This window comes from Coffea arabica, chromosome 11c, assembly GCF_036785885.1.
Source record: "Coffea arabica cultivar ET-39 chromosome 11c, Coffea Arabica ET-39 HiFi, whole genome shotgun sequence".
Classification (NCBI taxonomy): domain Eukaryota; kingdom Viridiplantae; phylum Streptophyta; class Magnoliopsida; order Gentianales; family Rubiaceae; genus Coffea; species Coffea arabica.
Genome location: NC_092330.1, coordinates 13650325 through 13668099, shown reverse-complemented (window position 1 = coordinate 13668099; position 17775 = coordinate 13650325).

The following is a 17775-nucleotide window of genomic DNA, read 5'->3' as shown; positions in this document are numbered from 1 at the left end:
GTAGCAGCCGACGGCGGTGGCTTCGTTGACCTGAGCACTGGAGGGTTTGGGTTGATTGGCAGCCATCATCGTGGCCATGGTGGACCGATGATGAAGGTGAAGGTGGTGCCCGGACAAACCTTTGCCGCTGCCAGTAGGAGTGATGAATCCAGAGCCCTTTTGATTTTTCTTTTCCCCCAATTCTGCCGTAAGCCTCACCGCCAAGCCCTCTTTTTTCGTTTTTCTTCATCCGCTGGGCCTTTTCTTTTCTCCCTATAGTTTTTCCATTTCTTTCTGGCCAATTGACCTTAGCCGCCATTAGCCTCTGTTGCTCTTTCTTTTCCCGCAGCCACAACTCCTTCGTTTTTTTTCTTGTTGCCGTCCATTTCTTCTCTCCTTTTATTTCTCCCTCGGCCGCCGGTTTTCTTTTCTTTTTTTTTTCTCTTTTTCAGTTCCTTTTTTTTTTGTTCATTCCCTCCAGACAAAAAACTCCTCCCCCTGATTTCTTGCGGCTGCCTTCATTTTTAAAGGCCCCCCCAAAACACTAAACCCTAAACCTAATATAAAAGGCCAAGATCTCATCCTCAAAATAGGTTCATGTGTCTTGTTTTTATCCTTTGATTGATTTTTTTTATATGCTAAAATGTCTAAAAATGAAATTAGTAAAACCAAACTAAAATAAATATAAATAAAACTAATAATGAAAAAAACAAAGTCAAAAATTTGGTGTCTACAGAATCATTTTATGTATAGTTGAGATTCGTTTCCGCTTCGCTTATGACATGTAATTATTGAAAACTTGGATGTATGTTTGTGGACCATGTGATGTATATTTGAGATTTATATTGTAATTCATTTGAGAATTGTAGTGAACGACTGAGTCCCGGCGAGAGCTGGGCAGGCGACCCGCCGAACCCTAGGGTACGCCCTAGGGAGAGGTGGGGCCGTCACAGTTGGTATCGGAGCTTAGGCTTCAGATCTCTGTAGTGTATCCTAGGCTTGAAGTTTAGGATGCCGGACTGTAGGTTTGGTTTGAAATATTAGTGATTCTTGCGGGATGTCTTGACTTGATTAGTACAAGAGGGAATGTCGAGGACGACATTCTTTTAAGGAGGGGAGATTGTGACGCCCCGAAAAGTATGAGTGTGAGAACCCAGAAATTTTCTAATTTTCTAGGGTTTATTTATTTAATCGCCCGCCTTTTCTACATTTTCTTTATTAGAAAAATTCCCCAGATAAAGTTTATGAGCAAAGATAGTTTTAAAATGATTTTTCTAGTATCGGTTAGTTTTTGAGAAATTAAGAGCGTATTTTGAACGTGGGACCTGCTAGTGCGGTAAATGCATTATATTTTTGACAACTTGTTGGAATTTTGTATTAAGTGATATTATTTTATAAGGTGTTAAGATATTTGTATTGGAGAGACAAAAAGATAAGTTTTGAACCAAAAGGTGACAAGTGTCACCTTGTGATTTAATCTTGGACCTTGACTTTGACTTGGACTTGTCTTAACCTTTACTAAACCAAATTTTGACCCAATTTCTTTCCATTTTATTGTCTTGGCCGACTCTCTCTCTCTCCAAGAAAAGAAAAGAAAGCTCTCAACTTGTTTCTTCAATTTCTTGCTCAAATCTAGCAAATCAACCGTTTAAACTTCTAATTACTCCATAAAACCTCTTAGTTTGGTGGAGTTGAGCTTGGTTGTGAAGTTGTTTGGAAAGTTATGGTGCCTAGTTGCTCTCTCTCTTGTTTTACTAAGGTGAGTGGTGATTGAACTTCCTCCTACACTTAATAAAGCTTAAGTTATGCCTAGTGGGAGCTCAAGTGCTGAAATTTGTGGTTTATTTCTTGGTTTGAGATGAATTGGTGAAGTTTTCAATTTATTGATAATTTTTCTGGTTTAATTTGATCATGATGTTGTGGCTGTCCATGATGGCTGGAAATGATGTTTAATTGGTAATTGCAACCAATTTTGGGTTTGGAAGGAATTTGAGAAAGTTAGGGTTTTATATCCCCAATTCTGTCTGGTTTTGTATCTCATGGTTAGAGGCCAATTTGGCTTTGGCTTAAAACATGAAAGTTGTAGGTATTGATGTTTTAAAGGTGCTTGTAAACTTTCAGGTCAATTGGAGTAGTGTGGAGTGAGAAAAGTCGGAAATACTGAGACTGGTCTGGGAAGGGGTGCTGCGAACAGGGTTGCCTTTTCACTCAATTTGACCGTGACTTTTCACCCTGATCCTCACCGAATTAGATTTTGGCCAAAACATGAAAGTTGTATCCAAGGCTATAAAATAGTTGCCTGTAAATTTTCAGCTTGATCCGACCAATGTAACGTGTGAAATGACTGAAATACCCTTGACTGTTTTTGAAACCTGTTTCGCGCCCAGATTTCTGTTTTCGTGTAGTCTTCCATTTTCGATCATGAAAATGCACGATTTGGCCTTTGAGGTCTTCTGATGAAATGTAGCTTGATGTATTAGCTACCATATGCCCTTGGAATTTCTGGATTTGGACTTATAGAACCTGAGTTATGATGTTTCCGCTAGAATGCGTTTTGGTGAATCTGTTTTACGTTTTTGATATAGTATCTTGCCTTTTTGATCTGTTTGCACTCGAAACTGGGTTGAGTGACCTTCTGGAATATTGTAGCCCTGTCTCTTAGCTTCGAAACGGTGGGTCTTGCACCTTCATCCGACAATCGTAGTGCATTTGGTACCATTACCGCAAAATGACGTCAAAAGCTATTTTTCTAGTTTTGAGCTTAACCTTCATTTCCGAACTTTTCCTAGCTTGACTTGTTTTTGTACTACTTGGAGCTTGCTGAATGGCTATTGGATGAACTTGTTGTTGTGTGTGTACCTTTGGGACTGGCTGAAGATATAATGAAGCCATGATGGCTGGGAAAGTAAGCAAATTTAGGGGAAGTACTGTCCGAAGTTTTAAAGGGTTGGATTGCATTGAGTTTGTGATCTAAGACTTGGATTTGAGCAAGGCAATGATATATGATGGATGGTTTCTGAGCCATGGAGGTGAGTGACCGCAAACTATTTCTGAAGTTATTTATGAACCGTTTCCTGCATTATTTACTTTTGAACTGTTTCCAAAGTTACTTTTGTACCGTTTTCTTGCATTATTTACCTTTAAACTGTTTCCAAAGTTACTTTTGAAATGTTTTCTTGCATATCATGCGTGCTTGCATATGAGTGTTCCTTATTTGCTATATTTTCTTGACTTCATGACTTGTATTATTGATTGATAACGTGTTAAGTGTTTTGAATGATTTCCAAAACGAGCTTTCTAGGCGAGTGTGTACTTTATCGCACTCGACCTAAATAACTGTGCAATTTTCAAGGATTTAATTATTGAAATGCTAGTTGCACATGATGTAAGCCTTTTGGGCTGAACTGGCCATTGCCCCTTGTTACCGGTCGTCTCGAGCCAGAAACGGTCTCGGTCGGGCGATTAGGGACTTGGGTGAACGTTTGGTATACTCGAGTATTACCTTTGTAGGTTGGTGGAGGTTGGTGGAGTCTGGTGAATGAAATGAATGACCAAATGAGCGAGGGGTTTATTTATAAAAGAAAAGAAAATGCTTTTTTCAAAAGTTTGAAGGAAGGAGGAAATGTCAGGAGAACGAACATATCTTTTTCATGAATGTTACTATCGCTTTCCATTGTAAATGTTTCTTGAATTATTGATACTCCATATTTACTGTTTTGCAAATGTTGTAGTTGTTTCTGGACTTATCATTTGATTTATGACATCATTGATATATGACATCATTGAAATGAACTATTGTGAAACCGATTTGATTACTAATTTTTCTGGTTACTCGCTGAGCTTTTAGCTCACCCCAAAACTATTTTATTCCCCTCCACAGGGCTCGTGGCGAAGGAAGGACTTGTAGTACTTGTTCACGTGACTGGATGGCATATATCTTGTATAATTTGGATTTGGAATCTGTCGCGCCCCATTTTTTGATAAATAAATAAAATGGTTTAAAAAATGTATTTTTTGTGATTGGAAAATGAATTGTGATTTAAAAGAAAAAATGGGTCTAAATGGGGGGTTGAGAATGCGACGATTGGACCCAAAATTATAGTTTAAAAAGGGTTTTTGAAATAAAAATTGGAGTTGCCACTTGGTAATGAGTTAAGGTGTACCAAGTCACCAAAAAATGAACTTTTAAAGAAAAAATAGGAAAAAGTAGTAAAAAAAACCCCTTTTAAACGACTCCTAGTCCACGTAAACCAAAGAAAAAGATTCGGGAGTCACATTTGACAAAGGGGAAGGCGAGGATAAAATCCAAGGCACCCCTTTGACCTAGCCAAGGCTAGTTGCGTGATTTAATCAAAGATTTTCTTGTCTTAACCAAAGAATTTATTACATTTGGATGCACTACATGAATGCAAACCCTAGACCTAGGGGTATTGGGGGAAATTTCTCTTCAAAGGTTGAGTGGTGCCAATCACATTAATTGTGAAGCCCAATAACGATCCTTTAAAGAAGTCACGAATAATGCGAGTGGGATGCAAATGAATGGAATGCATGTATGCAATGTGAGGACATGAGTTTGAAAAAGTAATAAAAGACAATAAATATGTAAAATGAAAATGTGCACGTGAGTGGGCAAGGTATGGTATGTGAAATGATAATATAAGGTGCATGTGTGCAAGTGATGATAAAAAAGTGTTAGTGTGCAAGTGATGGGATAAAGAGATGCACGTGTGCAAATGGGAGGAAAAGTGAAAGTGTAATGATAGAGTGGACTTAGAGTGCATGAGCCTAGGGAATTCATGCATATTGGGTACGGGGAGACCTAAATCGTGACTCAATTTGCCCTTTGATAGAGAGGATACAAGCGTGCTAAGGTTTAGAAAAAGCCACACTCGTCTATATCCCATATTTAAGGGGACTCTCAAGCAATGAACCTTATAACTAGCATGAAATGCAAAAATCCTAAAATGGAGGGAAAAGGGGTTCGGGGGCATGCAAAAATGATAAAACTAAAAGAATGCATGACATGTAATGAACATGCAAACATGTACTAACGAGGGGAAATCCCTAAGGGTCTAGCGTTGGACTAGCCCATTCTATGAATTCTGACTAGCGTTGGACTAGTGGAAACGTACATTCATCCATCACATTCATTCAGGCTATGGAAAGCGAGTAGACATGCCAAACACTTATAAACACATAGCACATAACATTTAGCATGCTCGACTAGATGCAAGGCCCTAACAAAGCAAATTAACATGTAGTAACTAAGCATGCAAGACACATAAGACAATTAAAGCCCTAACTATTACATTTGCTAGCTAGGCACACGTCTTCGATAGGTCTTCATTGAATGCTCCTCTAAGCCCTATCTATTACATTCACTAACTAAAACAAAAGGGGGAAAGGGAAAATGGACCAAATTGCTCGCCAAAGCCCTATCTATTACAAGCCAAGAGGTGTACACATACCCCATAAAAAATAACTTAAATAAAAAGCAAAAGTAAATGAAGTAAATGAAAGGAATTAAAGAAAAGTTAGGAAAGCAAAGTAGACATGTATTTCTCACGTAGCACGTTGATTCACATAGGAGAGACACAAAAAGATAAAAGAAATTATACCTCCCTTGAAATGAAGCTCTAATGGAGTGAAATCAACTTATTTATCCTCCAAAATAAAAGAAATGGTCAAGGCACCAATTTATTTGGCAAATAATCACAAAGGATAAAAAATAAACATGAATTTGAATCAATTAAATCATGTCAACAACCCACATTTAAGAAGTCAAAAGAAGAAAGGACTTGATTGCAAAAATTAATAAAGTCTTGGGGTCAAAATTAAAGAAAAATAAAGTTTAGGGGCCTATTTGCAATTAAATTAAGGACCTAATCGAAAGAAGTTGAAAACGTCCAGGGCCACAATGCAGTTAAGGAGAAATTCAGGGACTGATTTGTAAAAACGTTTTCTGGTTTCCTAATGGACCAAAACATTGGGCCATTTTATTTGTACCAATAACTCTAAGAGGTAAGCAGGCCAGCCTATCTTTAAGCCCAGACAAAGTGCAACTAGAACAGATGGGCTTCACCTTTCGAGCCCAAACCAGAAACCCAAACAAAACAAATTAAATCCATACATACAAACCCAATCAGATATGTTGGGCTCCATCTTCCTAAGCCCAAGTCAAAACATCAACATGATAAACTAAATCACTTCCTTAAGCCCAAACAAAATAACCTCTTAACCCAAATTACCTTTTCACAGGTACCCAACATGATAAAATCAACAAAAATTACTAAGCTTTGATTATGCATTAAATCACAGCATTAATCTATCCAGAAATCACATAAAATATGCAAACAGAGGATTAGGCTTAAGAGGGCAAAATTAGTTCAATTTTCCAGATTTTTGGGCCATACCAGAATAAGGAGGGAATTTGGGGTTCAATCACAACAAAATAGGGACTTAATTAGATGAATTGTGAAGACTTTGGGGTCGAAATTAAAGACAAGTAAAGCCCAGGGGTCAAAGTGCAGTTATTGAAAGATTTGGGGTCAAAACGTGATTGTTCCTTTTGTTTTTTTTTTTTTTTTAGATATGCACACGAAGTCCTCTGTCCATTTCTGAGTTTCAACATCTATGATCCGTACAAAAATAAAATCTCATATCAACGAGAACATGCACTTCACACATTTTATTTCCATAATCAAATGTCCAAGATTCATCAATGCAAGCAAAGTGTGTTCAACAAACGAATTGTCCAAGACAAACATGACAGAGGTCAAACAACACATGCAAGCGATTAATGAAGGAATGGAGAGACACTTCTGCAACAACAAACCAGTCCACTCTTGCTGTGTGTATTCTAGGCATGATTAACATTCATCAAAGAAAACCCAACATCTGACTAATTTATCAAAGAGAGACATGAAACAGAGGAACACCTGAAAGGGAAGAGATAAACAAGAGAAAATAGCACACAAGCACTAACGAACAGATTGCTGTCTATCTATATTCAGATTCTTAGATAAATCATACTCTTCTTGCTCAAAACATTACTCAGCAAATCAGCCAATAAGGTAAACATTTTTGCGGCCTTTAATTGTCTCCATGAAGAGTAGGTTCACGTCAAAACTATATCAGCCATTTTTGCACACCAGATATATTCTACCATTATCAACAGCAAGAACCGACTCCAAAATTCCTTGTTTCTATCAATCAAATGCCTCTACTTTTTCCAAGCAGACACAACCAGGCCCATAAAATGCAGCAAAAATGTTAAGAAGGAAACCTGCGACAAGTACATACATGATGCTTCAATTCTGAGCAAATAAAACCCTCATCAGTCAAACAATTGACACGACCATTGCTGTGCAATTCTTCATACCAGTAACCAGAAAATGACTCAATGCATTTATAATCAACAAAATGAAAGGCAGCAAGGTAATGGAGCACGCTCATCTATCCTTAACTGCAATTCGACAAAATATGAATATCTACTTCTAACTCAAACACTTTCGAGAGAGCGTATCGAGGTCCAGATATGTCAACAAAACAGAATCACTTAACAAACTGTCCACCCATTTTATTTTATTAACAACAGTGTAGCTCAGCTGAACCACACACTGGGTAAACAGCAAATTGGACACTTGAAGTTAATCAGACCCCAAAAATCCATCGGAAACACAGACATTTAATTCAAATTTTGGCTATTCGGACAAAACAAGAAGCCCACCGAATGTTCACCATCATTTTTCTTCATTCGTAGACATAAGCAAAACCATCTTCAAGGGGGATTCTCAATTAGGCATTTTATCAAACAGGTTGTAAGTATCAAAATTCCACAAGATTCTTTTGCTTAAATTGAAGTCATAACTGGCCCCAAGAATGACCAAAAATCAAGAAATTACAGCCCAATCAATACATAAACATACGTATGCTAAAAAACTTGAACAATCAACGGGACAACTGCAATAACAGCCACGGCAGACATGCTCAGAGCTTGGGGAGGAACTAAATTTTAAAGAGGAAACTTACGGGGCCCTTTAATTTTCTGAAGCCTTATTGAACCTGGATGGTGGTGGCACGGGTGGTGGTTGAGGAAAAAAGGAGGTCTGGCGGCTGCGGCGTTGGAGAGATGGTGGTTGGAGAGATGGTAGTATCGTGGCAGAGTTTGGATTGCTGCGGTGGATTCCAGTTAGCCGAAGCCTTCCTCTGTTTCCTTCTTCTTATTGCAGCCGAAGCTCCCTCTCCCCAAACGCATTTCCTTGGTGAAGATCCGCTGATGGCGGTGGAGGATTGACGATGATAGGATCGGTAGCAGCCGACGGCGGTGGCTTCGTTGACCTGAGCACTGGAGGGTTTGGGTTGATTGGCAGCCATCATCGTGGCCATGGTGGACCGATGATGAAGGTGAAGGTGGTGCCCGGACAAACCTTTGCCGCTGCCAGTAGGAGTGATGAATCCAGAGCCCTTTTGATTTTTCTTTTCCCCCAATTCTGCCGTAAGCCTCACCGCCAAGCCCTCTTTTTTCGTTTTTCTTCATCCGCTGGGCCTTTTCTTTTCTCCCTATAGTTTTTCCATTTCTTTCTGGCCAATTGACCTTAGCCGCCATTAGCCTCTGTTGCTCTTTCTTTTCCCGCAGCCACAACTCCTTCATTTTTTTTCTTGTTGCCGTCCATTTCTTCTCTCCTTTTATTTCTCCCTCGGCCGCCGGTTTTCTTTTCTTTTTTTTTTCTCTTTTTCAGTTCCTTTTTTTTTTTGTTCATTCCCTCCAGACAAAAAACTCCTCCCCCTGATTTCTTGCGGCTGCCTTCATTTTTAAAGGCCCCCCCAAAACACTAAACCCTAAACCTAATATAAAAGGCCAAGATCTCATCCTCAAAATAGGTTCATGTGTCTTGTTTTTATCCTTTGATTGATTTTTTTTTATATGCTAAAATGTCTAAAAATGAAATTAGTAAAACCAAACTAAAATAAATATAAATAAAACTAATAATGAAAAAAACAAAGTCAAAAATTTGGTGTCTACAGTTTGCCCCTCTTTGTCTGAGTTTTGAAAAAACTTGAGACAAAGAAGTAGACACCAAATACTTACCTGTGTTATTTGGCTGCGAATTACTCAAACGATGGGGACTGACCCCTGACAGGAAATTTTAAAATCGGGACTGACCCGAGACAGAAATTTAAACGGGACTGACCCGAACAAGAATTTAAACGGGACTGACCCGAATAGAAATTAAACGGGACTGACCCGAACAAGAATTTAAACGGGACTGACCCGAATAGAAATTAATCGAGACTGACCCGAACAAGAATTTAAAACGGGACTGACCCGAATAGAAATTAAACGAGACTGACCCGAACAAGAATTTAAACGGGACTGACCCGAACAGAAATTTAAACGGGACTGACCCGAACAGAATTTAAACGGGACTGACCCGAACAGGAATTTAAATGGGACTGACCCGAACAGAACTTAAACGGGACTGACCCGAACAGAATTTAAACGGGACTGACCCGAACAGAAATTTAAGCGGGACTGACCCGAACAGAATTTAAACGGGACTGACCCGAACAGAAATTAAACGGGACTGACCCGAACAAGAATTTAAAACGGGACTGACCCGAACAGAAATTAAACGGGACTGACCCGAACAGAACTTAAACGGGACTGATCCGAACAAGAATTTAAAACGGGACTGACCCGAACAGAAATTAAACGGGACTGACCCGAACAGAAATTAAACGGGACTGACCCGAACAGAAAATAAACGGGACTGACCCGAACAAAATTTAAACGGGACTGACCCGAACAGGAATTTAAACGGGACTGACCGAACAGAATTTAAAATCAGATGAATTGAAGTGAGATGGAGTGTTGGTGGGATTGACCCATATTTATTGGTGATACAAATGAAAGAAGTAAAATGAAGTGTTAATGGGGCTGACCCACGGCTAGCAGCGGGGAAAATGAAATGCACACTAGTGAGACTAACCCACGGCTAGCGGCAATGAAAATGAAAAACTCACTGGCGGGACAAACCTCAGCTCTAGTGGCTATGAACATGAAATGCTCACTGGCGGGACAAACCTCAACTCCAGTGGCTATGAACATGAAATGCTTTGACAATCGGACAGTGGGATCAAACCCGAGCCTGCCGTGATGAACTTGATTTGATTTTTTGATTTTTTTGATTTTTTGATTTTTGATTTTTTTAATTTTTTGATTTTTTTTTTTTTTGATTTTTGATTTTTTGATTTTTTTTGATTTTTTCAACATAATTTGCCCCAGTGTGATGAATTGGTCAGTGGGATTAAACCCAAGCCTACCCAATGGAAAGTTGGCGGCACGAAATCCAGGCCCAACGGGATGTTTGGGACGTTGGCGGCACGAAATCCAGGCCCAACGAGATGTTGTGAAGTTGGCGCCACGAAGTCCAGGCCCAACGGGATTTTGGAAACAAGAAATTGAATTTGATTTATCAAGAAACAAGAAGTTAAACTTGAGTTTTTTTATTTTTGACCTTTCCGATGATGATTTTTCCCTAATTTTTCTTTTTCTTTGGATTTTTCCTTCCTTTCGGATTTTTCCGAGAGAATTTTTCAAAATAATTTGCCCCAGTGTCGGGTCCATTTTTCCCTACTTCTCCTTGCTTCTCTTTGCAGTATCGGCCTTCCGCCTCACTGGATACTTTTCGCCATTTTGAACCATGAATACCTGCACAGTGGGGCTTGCCAAAGTATGACGTGCATTCAAATTTCTTATTTGAAAAGAGCTATGTGATTGGTTTTGACATCCTCAAATGTATTACAAAAAATTTTGCCCCAGTGTGGGCTATTTTGCAAAAATCTCTCACATGAAAATTTGCCCCAATGTGGGCCTATTTAATTGCAAAAAATTTGTTTTGAATGACTCTTCATTTATTTGAACAAAGTAAGCAATTGCTTTTCCTAACATAGCATGTGAAGGAAATTGAAATGTTTTGCTTAAATTCACATAGCAAATTTCATGATGAATTTCTCAAAATAATGCCAAATTACGAAAGATTTCCTCCCCACTTTAGCATCAATGCTTTGGGTGATGGGTCACCATTCCTTATTGGCTCATTTTCCAGGAGCAATCCAGTGATCGTATTTCTGATTTTTGAGGGGGTTAAGGGAAATGAGAAGTCAAGATTTGTTTGGTTCTTGTGCCCAAAATTGTAATTCCTTCAATCCGACATCTTAGTGAAAGCAAAGAGTTTGTCACTCTTATTTCTTAAGAAAACTTAGTCAACGTATAAGTTTTATAGGCTTGCAACAACATGGGTAGAATCGATAGCTAAACCTGTGAAAACTAGTTATACCCCTATGATCACAAATGATTGATGGATTTTTTACGAGCATAATCCTCACTTTGGATTGTCATGAAGGAATAAGTCAACGATAGACTTTGTTAGCTTGTAATGTAGCTTGAAAACGATAGTTAAAGAAATAAAATTTTCAAGGACATTGTACTGAAGATCGCTCTTTTCCCAAAATTGCCCCTATTCTGAACTCAAAAGATTTCAGACTTTGTTTGGATTTTCTCATCATTCCCCAGGGACTTCAGCGTCAAGTCTTTTTGCACTTTCTCTTTTTTTCGACTCTTTTTCCTTTCCCTCAATTTGGTGGGTTTTCACATGGTGAGTAGCGTCAACCCCATACCCAGGCAATTCAGAAATACAGCTAAAATTTTCCGACATCAGAAATCTTCTTGACAGGGTCATTGCAAAGAACAGAAGTCAGGACTTTCGGCTTTTGTAATGGGGTCGGGTGGGGTGCTTAGAAAAGTTAAGGCTTGAAGGCAGATTTCAAGAATGGTTTAAGTAATCTGAGATCGCATTGTTGTGCCAACCCTACTTTTAGGGTTAAATCAGAATTTGCCCCAGTTTATGCTCAATTGAGGCTTTTTCTCTTTCATTTTCTTTCTTCTTTTTTGATTTTTCGGCTTTCTGCCATTTTTGAACTTTCACAAAATTTGCCCCAGTTTATTTTTTGAACTGAGGTTCTCTTTTCTCTTTTCGTTTTGATTTTGTTGCATTGTCACTTTTCACTTCTTGAAACTTTTTTCCTTTTCAATTCAAACTTGCCCCCAGTGTGGGGTTTGCGATTCTCAGAGGTTACCAAATGAAGTATTTTATTCTGAAGGCTCAAAAGGGATAACTAGGGATAGAATGTTTGATTGGAAAAGAAGAGGGCCTGACTTTTATTCTGTTCCTTACAATAACTCTGAAAGGAAACTTTCATTAATGGGAAATTTCTTGCATGTATCTGAATTAACTGACTGAGGAAGACCCTTGTTCATCCATATTTGTGAAACATAGGCGATCCACGCGGACAAACTCTTCTTTCTCTTTCTTTTTTTCAAAGTTAGACCCCAAGTGGAATCAAATTTCTCCAATTTGCGGTTCCCTCCTTATTCTAGCATTTTTGCTTTTCCCTTTTCTTTTTTCTTTTTCAAAATTCCCCAATCTCCTTTCCCAATGTGGGGTGCGATCATGTGTGCACTTGAAAAGAACCTACAATTTTTTGGCTCAAACGGGGACACAAGGGATAAATGGTGTTTAGATTGAAGAAATGATGGCCAAAGCATCATTCTTACACTTCATGACAACCAAAGTAACAAAATGGTTATTGAAAATCCATTCCCTTTTTGATATTTGAAAATTTTCCAATATAGGGTAGTGATCATTAGGGCTCCTATTTGAAACGAAACTATTCTTTCAAAGGCTCAAATGGGAGAGCAAATGATAAAATGTGTATAGGTAGAGAAACGAATGCTCAAAGTATCATTCCAAATTTTCAAAACAAACAAGAATAATGCACAATTTTGCTTTCACTTAGATGTGAATTGAATCTGGTTAAACCAATGGGCATTTGCAAGCAAAAAGTTGCTCCAATTTGCAATTTATCAATCAATGTGACTGATTTTATTTTTGGGGTTAAGTAAAGGAGAAAAGATATCTTATCGGGCCTTTTGAGTGACCTCTTTTCAATTTTTGAGCACTTTTATTGTATAACTCGGATTACCAATCTAGTGTAAGGATTTTAGGAAGCATACACTTGTGAATTTTCAGGCTGGAGGTTGAAAAAATCTCAATTTGGTTTTATTTCTCAAAATTCATCATGAAATCTCCAATGAGTAAGAATAAAGGATGAAATGTACATAAATATACACAAAACAATAATTGTCCAAAAATTTTATTGCTGAAACAGTTTGAAACAAAATTCCTCATTCAATTATGATACAAACGAGAAAAGAGAAGCTTGTAAAGGGCTCCTCATATACACTTTTCATCTCCTTTTCTTTTGGAACAAAATGTATTTAACAAATCAAATAAATAGAATTTCCCTTTGGAAGACAATTACAACATCTCTCAGAGGCTTTAGCGTAGAGCTTCCAGATAAATCATTTATGTTTTCGTGGCAATGTCTGCCCAAAAATCAAGTAATACTTGTAATCTTCAAGCTTTATTTGATCAAAATTATCAGATATAGAAGAATATTTTCGTCTTATTGAAACATTTTTATGAATGCAGGGGAGGGGGAAAAAGAAAAATACCCCGAGTTAGTAGGCAAAACTGCAAAATCGGTATGCATGTCCTATGGGGGGACCCTTTTTATGCCAAGGGTAGGCCTAGCATGAAAAATGCAATCCGCTAGGGTAGGCACTATACCATACCTGACGAATCCGATCCATTGATTGAGTGAAAAAAGATTTGAAAAATTTGGACATTTGTCAAAATGAGGACAACGTGCGAATGGATTGATCACTTTTGATCGATACAAGAATTCGCAAAAACACACGGGTTTGACCTTGACGAACTTCCTATCGGAGAGATTGGAATTCGTTGACAAAAATTTTCTTTGTGAAACACGGGTCAAAACCCAACTGATCAAATGGCCGGATGCAATGGATGGTTTTCTCAAAATTCACTAGGTTTCCCAATTTGGAATCATTGGAACCCTGATTGGTCAAATGGGTTGAATGAAATTGACCATTTATTTAAAATTAACCGAATTACCCTAAAAAGGGAAATGGGTCAAATGAATTAAGTAAAGTTTAAAAACTTACTCAAAATTGACCGAATCATCCTAAAAAAAGGAACTTGATCGAATGAAATTGAGAATTTTATTCAAAATGGATCGGATCATCCTAAAAAGGAAACTTGATCAAATGAATTGAATGAAATCGAGAATTTATTCAAAATTGACCAGATCGCCCTAAAAGGGCAAATTGGTCAAATGAATGAAATAGAATTAGTGATTTATTCAAAATCGACCGGATGACCCTAAAAAAGGTAAATTGGTCAAATGACCCTAAAAAGGATAAATTGGTCAAATGAATTGACGATTTATTCAAAATCGACCGGATGACCCTAAAAAGGGTAAATTGGTCAAATGACCCTAAAAAGGATAAATTGGTCAAATGAATTGACGATTTATTCAAAATCGACCGGATGACCCTAAAAAGGGTAAATTGGTCAAATGACCCTAAAAAGGGTAAATTGGTCAAATGACCCTAAAAAGGGTAAATTGGTCAAATGAATTGATGATTTATTCAAAATTGACCAGATGACCCTAAAAAGGGTAAATTGGTCAAATGAATTGATTGAAATTGATGATTTATTCAAAAATCGACCAAATCACCCAAAAAAGGGTAAATCAGTCAAATTGATGATTTATCGAATGAATTGGCAAAATGGATTGGTTGAATTGTCCGGCCATTGGTTATTTCAAAATTATTGAGGTGCATTAGTCTATGACCTTCTAAAAATCAAATTTTGGCCTCAATTTATTTATCGTCTCAATAGGAGGAATCATTTGTGAATTTCTTCAAATTAATGTCCTTCACGCAAGGGATTTTTACCAATTTTTGATAAAATGGCCAAAAAGTGATTATTAGATGCTCATATTCCAAAGATCACTCTATGAAAATGATCGGATCCTACCTTACCTTGTGCACTACCCCTTTGGATGGTATGAAATGTAAACGTGTAAGTCTCACTGGATTAAGTATCCGAGACACAATGTGGCTTATTCCTAAACACGGGATTCCCTATGTGGCATTCCCTTTCTAGGGTTTATGCATGATGCCATTTATTAAAGCAGGAAAAATGCAATTCGAAATGAAACGTGACCTAAGGAACCCTTTATTTGCCAGGGTAAGCCTAAAATGGTATGGCATTATTAATTTATGAACAAAATATACCGAAATTCTAAACGTGCAATAGCCTATCTATAAGGGTAGGTCCTAAAAGAGGATCATGCCAGACCTCTTATTTCCTAACGTTTGTGAATGCAAAAGACAAGAAACAAGGAAACGTTAGTTCAGCACATAATCACATAACACGTTGGCCAATAAAGCAACAAAGGCAGATAAGGAAAGAGGGGTTGGATCTCTCCCCTCGTGAATCGTGTCCCTAATAGGGTAAGGTTGACTCTACCCTAGGCAATTCTAATATGGATGCATGAGGTTGGGGTTCGCTAATGCATCTAGACTCGACAAGCTCAGGTCCCCAAGCCTTCAGACTTGGAAACCAAGGGTCATCACTCCCAAGGTTCCTTGTCGGTGGCTCGAGCGATTCCCCAGACATTGCTACGCACACGTCGTGTCACGGCCACATGTCTGAGTGAATCTATCACACATCCTCAATCTTCGACTAAAAGCTAAAGGCTATTAACCCAAAGCTTAAAGCGGAAGATTAAGTGACCCCTCGGATCGTGCTACGCACACGTCGTGTCACGATCACACGTCCAAGTAGATCGCCTAAAATCCTAACAGGGTGGAGTGGCGTGACAAGCCACTAAAAGAAAAATAAATGAGGGGTGAAAAATTAAAGCGTATGCACGTATGCTAGTGCTCGTTTGGAGGGGAGGGATCAAGAACCAACGCGAGGCTCTAAGGTGATGTCCCCCACCCAAATGCAATGCAAGCGCGAGATAAGCAAGTAAACATACATCCAATCAACCAATCATGCGAGCGAGGGAGTAGTTGGACACGTGTGAAATGCAAAATCCTAAAAAAGGAAAAAATGCAACCCTAAACACCCAAATGTGATATATGAAAAGATTAAAAGAAGAAAAAGGTTGATTAAATCAAATTTGCTCGGACTCTCGAAATTCCCCAGTGGAGTCGCCAACTGTCGCGCCCCATTTTTTGATAAATAAATAAAATGGTTTATAAAATGTATTTTTTGTGATTGGAAAATGAATTGTGATTTAAAAAAAAATGGGTCTAAATGGCGGGTTGAGAATGCGACGATTGGACCCAAAATTATAGTTTAAAAAGGGTTTTTGAAATAAAAATTGGAGTCGCCACTTGGTAATGAGTTAAGGTGTACCAAGTCACCAAAAAATGAACTTTTAAAGAAAAAATAGGAAAAAGTAGTAAAAAAAACCCCTTTTAAACGACTCCTAGTCCACGTAAACCAAAGAAAAAGATTCGGGAGTCACATTTGACAAAGGGGAAGGCGAGGATAAAATCCAAGGCACCCCTTTGACCTAGCCAAGGCTAGTTGCGTGATTTAATCAAAGATTTTCTTGTCTTAACCAAAGAATTTATTACATTTGGATGCACTACATGAATGCAAACCCTAGACCTAGGGGTATTGGGGGAAATTTCTCTTCAAAGGTTGAGTGGTGCCAATCACATTAATTGTGAAGCCCAATAACGATCCTTTAAAGAAGTCACGAATAATGCGAGTGGGATGCAAATGAATGGAATGCATGTATGCAATGTGAGGACATGAGTTTGAAAAAGTAATAAAAGACAATAAATATGTAAAATGAAAATGTGCACGTGAGTGGGCAAGGTATGGTATGTGAAATGATAATATAAGGTGCATGTGTGCAAGTGATGATAAAAAAGTGTTAGTGTGCAAGTGAAGGGATAAAGACATGCACGTGTGCAAATGGGAGGAAAAGTGAAAGTGTAATGATAGAGTGGACTTAGAGTGCATGAGCCTAGGGAATTCATGCATATTGGGTACGGGGAGACCTAAATCGTGACTCAATTTGCCCTTTGATAGAGAGGATACAAGCGTGCTAAGGCTTAGAAAAAGCCACACTCGTCTATATCCCATATTTAAGGGGACTCTCAAGCAATGAACCTTATAACTAGCATGAAATGCAAAAATCCTAAAATGGAGGGAAAAGGGGTTCGGGGGCATGCAAAAATGATAAAACTAAAAGAATGCATGACATGTAATGAACATGCAAACATGTACTAACGAGGGGAAATCCCTAAGGGTCTAGCGTTGGACTAGCCCATTCTATGAATTCCGACTAGCGTTGGACTAGTGGAAACGTACATTCATCCATCACATTCATTCAGGCTATGGAAAGCGAGTAGACATGCCAAACACTTATAAACACATAGCACATAACATTTAGCATGCTCGACTAGATGCAAGGCCCTAACAAAGCAAATTAACATGTAGTAACTAAGAATGCAAGACACATAAGACAATTAAAGCCCTAACTATTACATTTGCTAGCTAGGCACACGTCTTCGATAGGTCTTCATTGAATGCTCCTCTAAGCCATATCTATTACATTCACTAACTAAAACAAAAGGGGGAAAGGGAAAATGGACCAAATTGCTCGCCAAAGCCCTATCTATTACAAGCCAAGAGGTGTACACATATCCCATAAAAAATAACTTAAATAAAAAGCAAAAGTAAATGAAGTAAATGAAAGGAATTAAAGAAAAGCTAGGAAAGCAAAGTAGACATGTATTTCTCACGTAGCACGTTGATTCACATAGGAGAGACACAA